This window comes from Macrobrachium rosenbergii, chromosome 54 (genome assembly GCF_040412425.1).
Source record: "Macrobrachium rosenbergii isolate ZJJX-2024 chromosome 54, ASM4041242v1, whole genome shotgun sequence".
NCBI lineage: Eukaryota > Metazoa > Arthropoda > Malacostraca > Decapoda > Palaemonidae > Macrobrachium > Macrobrachium rosenbergii.
This window is the reverse complement of record NC_089794.1, coordinates 3,507,292-3,519,222: the sequence shown is the minus strand read 5'-3', so window position 1 is coordinate 3,519,222 and position 11,931 is coordinate 3,507,292. Positions and strand designations below refer to the sequence as shown.

Genomic DNA, 11,931 nt, shown 5'->3' with positions numbered 1-11,931 from the left:
TGAGCGGTGTAATGCAAAACGGCTCATTACCTGCCGTAATCCCACATAGATTAATAATAGTTTAATAGGATGATGGCTGGTCTTGCATATTCATTTTGGAGGGAATTAACTCCATACTCATTTTGGCGGGAATTTATATTCGTGGAGGTTAACTCCAATTATTATTCCCCCGAGTTTAAATTATCTTACCTCAAGGCGTTCTCTAAATTATCTCCCTTTTTTTTTCTCTCTCGTTCACTCTCTATTATGCATACTTCCTTCGCCCGCTGCTCTGTGCAACGTTGCCACGTTTATATTAATTATACATTTACGCTGTTTCACTTCGGTCTAATTCTTGTTTATCTCCCTCTGCACCGGCTTTAATCATGAGTAAATGCAAATTCCGTCAGTTCTTTCCCTGGTAACGAGATCGCGGGAACGTTGGCAAACCTGTTCAAACGTTGGCAACTCTGCTTGAATTGTACTGTATAAATAAGCGGGCTGGGATCTGCAAACCACCAGTCTGAATTTGAACAACCTGCTATTATAATGGCGTCGCAAGGCAAGGTAAGTTTCCTTCTTTTTCCTGTACGTAGCTTATGTTATTTAGTTCCTCGTGCTTTCACGAGATCCATCAAATACAAAGTGGTTTTTTAAAAAGAAAAGTTGGTATTTTTCCACCAAAACGGGTTTGTTCCAACTATCAAATTTCATTTTATAGAGATTTCGTTGTTTTTTTATATATTTAAAACTACTTTATTTTCTAAGATTCTAGAAATTTTCTTGTATAATATTGCTCTTTACCTCTTTTGTCGTTATATATTCTTGTAAGATTATATTCTTTCCATCATTTTCTGTTGCATGATGAATTTACTTTGTATGAGAACTTTTTCCTCATCACGGCTGTAATGTATTCCTCCACGCACGATATCCAGGGTTTGAATATTTCCAGCACACTGCTTTCAGTACCGTCTGCGGAAAGAGAGAGAGAGATCTTTGCATTTCCTATTATCCTGAATCTTTGATAAATTGTTCTACCTTTCGTCTCTTTTGTTAGCTCAAATTTATCTTGGAATATTTAATTCGTCCCTTTGTTGCTAGTCTGGTATTCTTTTTCCCAGTCGTTTCTGAATTGAGTTAAATGATTGAAAAGAGAAAATTACTCTCTGCTTTTGAAGATAGTTTATTCATACGGATATTTACCAAATCCACAGTGATAATGATGATATCAATAGTATTCATTTCTGCTTGCTTAAATTTCAAAATGGTTTCATGACGTAAGCAAATTAAGTTATGAAATAGTGTTGCTACAGTAAATTACCAAAATTTTTTGTAGTGCTTTTATATCCGTTACAAAAATTCCGTTGAAGGAAAACTCAGTTACCGTGACTGAAAGCAGGGAAGGGCAGGCTACCTTCCGACTGACCTCGAGAAGCTAAAAAAAGGTGCAAAATTGTATAAATCATGGAACACTGAGATAAGGAGAAAACCCTTAGTTTGACAAGCTGAGGGAAAGGAAACAAACACGCGAAATGTTCCGTAAACTGCAGGTCTCTGCAACAGGGGTGATCTTCCCTAGGTAGTGACCCCCAAGGGTTTTAACCCGGTATGTATCCACCTTTGCGGCGTGTTTAGCACAAGCCCGTTGGGGATTACCGTAAAAGCATAAACAAAAGACTGTAAATATCATAACGATAATGACCCCCAAGAAATATTAGTCCCTCGAACTATGCTGGGGGTCACTATCTAGGAAAGATCCCAACAGAGTATTGTTGGACTTGGGTCACTATCTATGAAAGTATAAAGCGAACCACATTGTTTATGTTAAAGAAATAGCAAGGTGTGCCCATGTTTATTGTAGGGACCCCCTTGTTCAAAGAAAAATGGGTCCATTGTTTGGATGTCATGGGGTCTTTTCTTCATCTCAGTTGTGAAAGGTTTACGCTTGACTTATTTGTTCCTGCTAAAGGTAATTCTGTCATATTTGCGATGCTCCTTCTTCTACCTTCCTCCTCGGTGGGACTGAATCGAAGGCGACTTTCTTTGGTCAGTGATTCCGCTCTCGCATCTCCCGATCCTCTAGCTTTCCGCCATACGTTGCCTCTGCTCTCTCTTTTCTGCAAGTAGCCTCCGCTTTCGGAGGTTAGAATTTTTTTGCTCCTACTCTCAGGCGACCTCATTAAACCCACCAAGTCACCTCCTCCCTCAGCTACTCTTTGAAAATCGCCAGTCCTTTTAGGGTACACAATTCAGCAGAGACTGTTTTTCTCTTTACGGCACTTCTTGCTTTTTAGTTATGTTTATTCCTGGGCTTTTGTTAACTCTCTCTCTCTCTCTCTCTCTCTCTCGTTGGTGACTTTTTTAGCCTTTTCATTTATTTCCGATTTTATACGTGTAAAGTTGTTAATATCACGGAATGAATGAAAAATAAAGAATAAAGAAATAAAAGGAAGAGATAAAACTGAATTAGGGAAAATGATTAAAGGAAATAAATGGAGGAAGGTGAATTGTGTCTGGCTCGTACATGCCCCGGGGCGGGGCACCAATGAGGAAGTACTCAGCGACGGTGTTGCTAATGAAGGGTCTGCCTGCCTCGCAAGCATCACAGAAAAGGTCTTTCCTTTTTGTTGTCAAATTCTCGAGGAAAGTCGGTGTCGCTAATGACAAAGAAGAGAACGGGGAATGATCGAGAGAGGAAAATTAGCACGGAATAGCTGCAATAGCTCACGTATGTGAGCATCTTGTCTCTTGTTTATTATTGTTATATTAGCAGTAGTTTTATGATGTACTCGGAAGCTAGAAGACTGTGGGCGATGCCACATGGTTAGGAAGGGTGCATGCGAAGCAGCCTGTTCAAAACTGGAGACTAACACCTTTTGGCGTCACCACTGATTGAACGCAAAAAAGACTGATTTACAGCACCAATATGAATAATTGCGTTACTTGAAAAGATATAATTATCCATACATGATAAGAGGAAAAAAACAAGGAGAATAAGAGCAAAGAGAAGAAAATGGCATAAAAAGACATTATATAAATGATAACCATCAACCACTGCAAAAGGGGTGGGGAATGAAACCCACACCAGGAATGATGCAGTCCTTGAATAAAGGTTATGACATAAAAAAGTCCGAGAAAATCGATCGTGCAGTCACCACTTAGGGTGAAGCTGGTCTGGTAACACTAAGGTATACTTAACTTTACTAAGCGTGATAACCAGGACGATCAGCATCTGCTCATACTCGGTAATGAAAAGTAGCGCCAGATGACATCGCGTTTTTCTTCTTCTTCCAGATATTCTCGGGACTCTTCGTCCTGTTCCTGGCTGCTTCGTTCTTCCTCTGCGCGACAGCTGACCCCATACCATTCCCCTTGACTGTCGTAAACGCTGCAAGTCTGCCAACAGGTAAGTACAGACGGAGCCGTTGCTCTTCCTGAACCAGGACCCACTACTGAACAGACCTAGTTCTACTTAACCTGGTCTTGTTCGTCACAGCCTCACCTAACTGACCTTATCTATCCTAGTCTTAATTATCTTATCATTTTCTTAATTGCCCTTACCTAAATTAATGTAAACTTATCTTACCCTTTCCAAAAAATCCCATAACCTTAATTAAGCCTGTCTTGGTTAACTTATGCTAACTTTACCTGGATTTGCTTTAACAAAACTACTTTGAACTTGAACTTACCGTAACCAACCTAAACTTACTTTCAGAGGGTTCCCGATAATGCATTCAACTAATATTACTTGCAAATTAATGTTTTGAACAAGCAGAATGGATACATTCTATTGATTACGAACCATAATTTATTATTATTAATAAAAATCATTAAATCAACATCATAATTATGATGACCAAAGCAGTAATTAGGCTTTGTGAGTTGTATATTTGTTACCAAATTTTGAAATGGTCCAGTAGTGGTATGCTTGTAAAAGCACTTTTTAATGCATGTTAAAAACGGGAATTATCAAAGCCTTCTACTTCATTCATTTTCGGTGCCTCAGATGAACTAATTTGATCCAAAAATGGGATGAAGGGAAACGTCATTCGCAAACAAAGCAACCAAAGAAAGGCTTCTGTCTTTTGTTCCCCTCTTCAGTCAAGCTGAAGGATGAAAAGGCGGCAGAAATGGGATGGGGAAAGTGAGATTCAAACAGACAGAATATATATTTTTCTTCTGTGTGTTCCAATGAAGCAGAATAACATGAGAGAAACATGCACAGCACGAACATGGGCTGTTTTTGCTTTGTTAGTAACGGAGGGAAATTACATGTTTATTTTGCCTTTTGAGTAACTGTTGAAAACGAGAGACAGACAGACAGAGAAATCGCATATTTGCTTCTTTGCAGACAGACAAGCTGCCTAGCAACATGCATTTGCAGATTGCGCAACGGCCCAAAAGAATGCATTCCTTAACTGTTTTTTTATCCTTAGGTACAGGGATCTCCCTCCCAACTTGCAACCAGTTGTCTAACTCCATCTGCTGCTCCTACACTTCGGGAACCACCAATTACATAAAATGTTCCTTGGCTCTCCTGTGTAATCCTTCCTGTTAAGGTTGGCAGACCTGCTCAGCAATCCTACTTGAAGAGGTTGGTCATCCTGCTCGGTGAGGTTGGTTACCATACTTGCAGAGGTTGCCAGTCCTACTAGTAGGGATTGATCTTGGATGCAAGGATCGCTCATCCTACATTAAAGGACTGGCAACACTTCTTGTTAAGGTTGTTGACAATGGCTGGGATGTTCACATACTCTCCCTTAATCAGGATAACATTTACCTCGCAACAGCTGAGTGTGCAATCAAGGTTGCAATTGAGCCTTAATGATGTTGATTTCAACGGCAATGGAACCATTATTGTGCTGAGATTATCAGTCTGTTTATTGGACTGAGTTGAACGTCATTTTCTGATAGAGAAACGTGCTTACAATTTTGGTTATCAATATTTTTTACCAATTGGATATTTTTGTTTCCTATGCCATCAAGTATTCATTTGTAAGATGCCACGTGCTGATTTCCTTAATACAGCATCTTCAAGGAATTAGAGAGGAAATTAGCTACATTTCCTGTGAAAATGTGCAGTAGAGCTTGAAATGTTGATATTTTGCCCCACTCTCTGTTGGTTGCTAAGGGGATCTTTTACAGGGATGAAAACAACTTATGCAATGTTCAGCTTAAAGTTCATTAGAAGAAAAGTGTTAATTGATTATTTTGGCTGAGTAGGATTCCGTCATCACCATTTTAGGTCAATGATAAATAGTGGAAGAGGATATATGCATATAAAGGAAATGTTGCAAAATAAAGAATAAAAAGAGTGAATTGTAAATTTGTAAAATGATAAGCTTTGAATGACGAAGATAGGGAATGGAGTGAGAACATTATTAGAATGTAAATGCCCTCGGCTTCTATTCTTGCACTAGCGCCATTGTTGTTGTGTTAATTAATCAAATTTTTTTATATTACAAATGTTACATCTTGGTTTTTGTTGTTTCAACTTGTTGTGTTTATCTAGAGATATCAGTAGAGCTGTACTTTTTGTTATAATTGACAATAAAAATTATAAAAATCATTCCTTTGCTTATTCCATGAACAGGAACAATATTTTATACATTTTTGGACTTATTATATATATATATATATATATATATATATATATATATATATACAGTATGTGTGTATATATATATACATATATGTGTGCGTGTTTGAATATTACTAAATTTGTAAACTTGGGCTCTATAGAAATCCAAACTGCTTAACGGATCTAGGCGAAATTTTGCACACTGCCCTCATTTGGCCCACAGAAGGTTTTTGCATAGGTTTCAAACCCTTACCCATGCCCTCCGGGATACTTTATTTACTGTGGGTCCCGACAAAGACCCAAAGACCCAGCCATGGGATAACATTTTAGACTGGTACGAAACCTGGAGTGTCAGGAAAGTAGGTTCGTACACTTTCTCGCTCTGTGTCGGGCCAAGTAACGTGACTGGAATCGTGGCCACGCTTAGAAAAATTTTCCTGCATCTCCTTTGAATTCTTTTGTTGTGTTAAGTATGTATACTATCATTAAAAATGCTTTTATTTCCTGTAATTAATAATTCTGTCTAGAATTCATTGTTTTACATAAACATGCTAATCAAAACGACACCATGTTACTTCCTTTCTAAGGTAAATGATAAACTGTCATTCACATTTTTCCCGGGCAGCACTGGTTGGTCAGCTAGTATATATATATATATATATATATATATATATATATATATATATATATATATATATATATATATATATATATATATATATATATATATATATACTGTATGTATATTATATATTTACTATATATATATATATATATATATATATATATACATACTGTATCTATGTATACACATATACTGTATATACATACGCATTTATACATATATATATATATATATATATATATATATATATATATATATATATATATCAGCTGAAGCTGCAGGAAAAGCTTGAAAATAAACGACAGCGCCAACTACTTTCGTGTAATTAACACATCTTCGAGGTACAGTGTTAACTACACGAAAGTACTTGGCAATCTGTCGTTTCTTTTCAAGTTTTTCCTGCAGCTTCAGCTGATAAACAAATCACGTTCATCTTTTTGTGACTTTTTAGTGTGTGTATGTATATATATATATATATATATATATATATATATATATATATATATATATATATATATATATATATATATATATATATATATATATATATAATGTATATACGTGTGTTCAGATAAATAAAATAGATACATGGTTTTTCAAGTAAACGGATAAGCCCAGTTTAGAAATGGACCCAGTCTCGGGAATACGTGGGTGCGAAGAACCTTCCGGATTATAAATACAAATGACAAACTGGAAATATGAAATTTGGAAGTAAGAAAATCTGAGTCATTGGAAAGATGTGGAACAGAAATTTCAGTTATTTGTGAGACTGAGAAGGGGTATTTTGCATATTTATTCAGGAAGAACAGAAAAGGCTCTAACTGACTGGAGATCAGTGAGTTGTAGGTTGTTGCTAGCAATGTTTAAATCTAAACAGTGAAATTTAACGATTAAAGAGCGCTTTGCACCAAAGAACGAACTGTCTGAACAGGTAAAAGATTAAATTTATATAGAATTGCAGGATCGTGTAAATGCAATACCAGAAAGAGATAAGAGAATGTTGTTGGTGATATAAATGCAGAGGTTCGTAGGAATGATCAAGGTACGGAGGATGCAATGAGGAAGGAAGGCCTGAGCGGAGCTGTAAACGAAAATGGGGAGCGTTTTGTTAGTTTTGTGCTGCGAATAATTTGGTAACTTGAGGTGCTCTTTTTCAACTAATGATAGCCATGAATACACCCGGGCTTCTCCAGACGGCATTCATTGATACAGTAAAGTTGCTTGAAGATGAACTTCAAGCAGTTTTTGCAACTGTCAAAATGACGCCCTTTTGATTGGGGCATTGAACTTACGATGATTGCATTGAAAGTATTCAGTATTTTTATTCTCGATAGACTGGAGAAAGAAACTGATAAAATGCTTATAGATGATCAAGAGCGTTTTAGAAGAGGCAAGACTTTTGCAGATCAAGCACTTGTTATGAGATATTGTGCAGCAGTGAATGAAATTTAAAAATCACTCTCTGAGAGCTTTTGCTGATTACAAGAAGGTATTTGACGGCATCCACGGACCAATATTGGGGAAGGTCTAGTGCCACTACGGCATTCCTGTTAAATATGTAAAGTTAATTGAAACTGAGCCGTGAAGTAAGTAAAAGTTGATGGGGGCTTGCAAGTGATTTTGCATTAAAGTAGTGGGGTGCCCTTTTTATAGATTTTATAAATAAAATAAGTTTTCTGAAATGAAAGGGACAGTTTAAATTGAAGTAACGACAGAATGTTAACAGATTTAGTGACATTGTTGTGATCAGCAAAGCACCACAAGATTTCCAAACCCTTCTAAATAGAAAATATATGTCTAGAGAGATCGGACTCAAAATGAATATGAGAAAAAACAGAAATAATGATGACAGTGCATGCACTAGTGATGAAATAACATTAGAAAGTGAAAGAATTGTTGAGGTTGAATCTTTCAGGTTTTTAGGAACAGTGATATCCAAAGTAGGTTCTCACGAGTTGGAATTTAGTGACAAACTTAGGCAAATAAGAAAATGGGCGCACTGAATAACATGTGGAAATCGTATAAAGTTCGATTGCATATAGAGGTCTAGTACTCGTACAATCTGTATTGCCATATGAACATGAATCATGGTATGCCAATGAAACAGTATCAGAAAGATTTTGTCGATTTGAGAATAAATATTCAAGAAGAATGTTGGGAGTCAGATGGCAGGACAGAAATGATACCGTGAAATAAATGAGTGAAATTCCCTATATACATGAGATCATGATGAAGGGAGAAACAGTTGGCCTGGACATGTCCTTCACCTATCCACTGGGAAAATAGTATGTCATGGCATCAGCTGGGTTTCTGTGGGCATCAGGTGAGCTGAGAGCCCCAGGCCTACTTGGGTGAGAACCATAGGAGAGGAGGTTTGGGGAATATGCAGCGCAAATGAGGCGCGAATGGAAGAATATTCCAGAAGCGCTTTTGTGTTACGCGACACTGGTAAAAGTTGAATGTCTATCACTGTGCCTGCATCAAAGGGGCAGGTCTGAGTCCTGAACGGGACAGATGCATTATAATTCCCTTAGGTGTAAATTATTCCCCAGGTATATTTGAGACATAATACAAATCTAGTTACACCAAAAAAACAAAGACGTGCTGTAGTCTATAAATCAATTCATAGCTCTTAACAATTCTCCAAACAGTACGGTCATCAATACGAAGAATACAATCAGGCGACATTAGGAGGAGTCGACTCCGAAGCAGAGACCCCATCTTGCCAAAGACTTGCAGACAGGCCAGCGTTCTAGCAAATCTGTGCTCAGAGGTGGTCAGTTCCCCAAAAGGACAGATATGTCAGCAAGTGTCGGACCAAATTGGTGGTGTAGCCAACCTATACTTTCACATTTCTGCTGCTCTGTTCCTGGGTCATTAGATTAGTAATGTTCCGTCTGCTTACAAGTGAATTGTATTCCAAACTCTCTGCTTAAATAATGATCCTCAAAAATACGGGTAATAAACACACTAACGAGCAACTGAGGCTTCGTTGGTTTCTTTGATTACTACATAAACTGCGATCTATCTTGCAACAACAGCAACAAAAAAGTTCCGTTATGAATCACTATTGTCAAAAACATAATTGATGTCAAAAGTGTAAAAAAAAAAAAAAGAAAATCTGCCTCCTGTCACCCATTTAGATTTTCATTACAAAAACAACATTTCTAGAGACTCCAAGAATAATCAGATCTTTGTGGAAGTTTTTCTATAGCTAATATTGATTCTTTTTTCATCTTGATTGAATAAGAACCTCGTAAGCATAATTAATTTATGCTACCTCAAGCCAAAGAGTATTCAGATTCTGATTAATTTTTTGTTTCACGAAAAAAAAACAAACGCTTTGTGTTTCATGGGGAAGGCACCCGCAGGGAGGTAGCGGAAGGCACCCGCAAGGAGGTAGTGGAAGGCACCCGCAGGGAGGTAGTGGAAGGCACCCGCAAGGAGGTAGTGGAAGGCACCCGCAGGGAGGTAGTGGAAGGCACCCGCAGGGAGGTAGTGGAAGGCACCCGCAGGGAGGTAGTGGAAGGCACCAGGGAGGGTAGTGCAAGGAGGGTAGTGGAAGGCACCCGCAGGGAGGTAGTGGAAGGCACCCGCAAGGAGGTAGTGGAAGGCACGCAGGGAGGTAGTGGAAGGCACCCGCAAGGAGGTAGTGGAAGGCGCCGCGGGGAGGGTGGAAGGCAGGGGAGGTAGGAAGGCACCCGCAGGGAGGTAGGGGAAGGCACCCGCAAGGAGGTAGTGGAAGGCACCAGCAGGGAGGTAGTGGAAGGCACCGCAAGGAGGTAGTGGAAGGCAGCCGCAGGGAGGTAGTGGAAGGCACCCGCAGGGAGGTAGTGGAAGGCACCCGCAAGGAGGTAGTGGAAGGCACCCGCAGGGAGGCAGTGGAAGGCACCCGCAAGGGGGTAGTGGAAGGCACCCGCGGGGAGGTAGTGCCGTTAGTGCATCTCATGCGATGCACTATAGGCAGTACTTAAGGTTCTTTGCAACCTCTCTTTGGTCCCTACCTACAACTTCTTTCATTCCTTTTACTGTAACTCCATTCATAATCTCTTTCTTCCATCTTACTTTCCACCCTCTTCTAACAATTGATTCATAGTGCAACTGCGAGGTTTTCCTCCCGTTACACTTATCAAACCTTTTTTCTGTCGATTTCCGTTTCAGCGCTGAATGACCTCATAGGTCCCAGTGCTTAGACTTTGACTTAAATTCAATAACGATCATTTATATACGAAATCGAATGTTCATGAACTAGGCATCATTGTGAAGCCTTTATTTATGCTTGTAAGCTTCCAGACAATAATGAGTATAACTAGACGTAAGAATAAATTCTCGTTATTTTTCCCAAGCGTCAGGCAATGACGACTGTGACCATACGTTCTGGTTCCCTTCAGAGTCACTACCACAGAACTTCTTCTGAGTCCGTCGATGCCACAACACAAGGACACAGACTGAACGGCACGTGCTACCTTCATGTTCCTCAACGGCTCATTTTGTGAAAAATATCCAGTCCTTAACCTTGGTTAAGGACCGAGATCCCAAATGAAACAGAGAACATGTCTGAACTGTGTCTGTTGTTCACGATGTTCTGAACACACACACACATATATATTATATATATATATATATATATATATATATATATATATATATATATATATATATATATATATATATATATATATATATATATATATATATATATATATATATATATATATACAATATATACAATATATATATATATATATATATATATTATAATATAAGATGTCGTTGCACAGATGACCCTTAATTTGCCCTTAGTTATTGAGAGTAGAATCATCGCTGCATGGCCGGTCCTAGTTGACCTAGATAACAAAACAAAGTTATCAATATTTCAATCTGTCCCTTTCTTTACCTGAAACAGACATTGAGATAGCACGGTCGAAAGGGGCAAAGATGAGAGGCTGGGTGCCACTCCCTTAAGACGCTTAGCCCAAATAAGCTGCTTAAAACAACCATCTAAAGGCAGATTAAGCTGCTGAATTGTCTTTCCTTTCGCAGGATACCTGGGAAGAGGCAACCAGATGGCTGAACACCTGGGCAAATGACACATCTTTTGCACACGGTCACCAGTCTTTGCACTCAGTCAGGACACACGGCCAGGCCTTAAAAAGAGAAGGACAGGAGACATCTGAGTTAGTCGTGTGATTCGTTGGGTAGTCGTTGGGCAGTCAGTCACAATGCAGTTGGGCCGTTAGCAGATTGCAGTTAGCCATACACGCGGGCGAGTGATACAAGACGCTGAGAGTCATTCTCCACCCTTCCACCAGACCCCTGACGTGAACCCAGTACTACCGTCATCCTCGAAAGGACCTACCCAGGAGCCTGAGTACGAGGCCAAGTGTGTGATTGCCCCTCGTCATCCTTCGCCAGAGACCCGCTTCCCCTAAGGTAAAGTGCGACTAAAGACATTTCAGTCACGACCGTTTGCCCTCTTGAAGTGTTCCCGAGTGCCAGTATTGTTTCTCATCCTTGTGTCATTTGTTCAGTGCCTTTTGCAGTGTTTCTTGTTCTAGTGTAAAGTGTTCAGTTATTTCTTGAGTCCTTGGCACCCTCAGTGCAGACTCGAGTCATATTCTGTGTTATATTTTTCTTTGCTGGCGTGTAATGTGTAAATCTCTCTTGCAGAGGGACCTATTCGCAGTGGACTCATCTTGGACTGTGCCTTTCCCTTAGTCAAGACTCCAGTAGGAGGATCTTCAGG

General features: G+C 39.1%; 1 long non-coding RNA gene across 1 annotated transcript; it reads left to right on the top strand.

Moving 5' to 3' along the window:
- Nucleotides 1-410: 410 nt before the first annotated feature.
- Nucleotides 411-5,548, top strand: LOC136834737 (uncharacterized). The gene is made up of 3 exons (XR_010851860.1): nt 411-546; nt 3,274-3,385; nt 4,416-5,548. It is a non-coding gene; the product is annotated as an uncharacterized lncRNA (long non-coding RNA).
- The last annotated feature ends 6,383 nt before the right edge of the window (nt 5,549-11,931 follow it).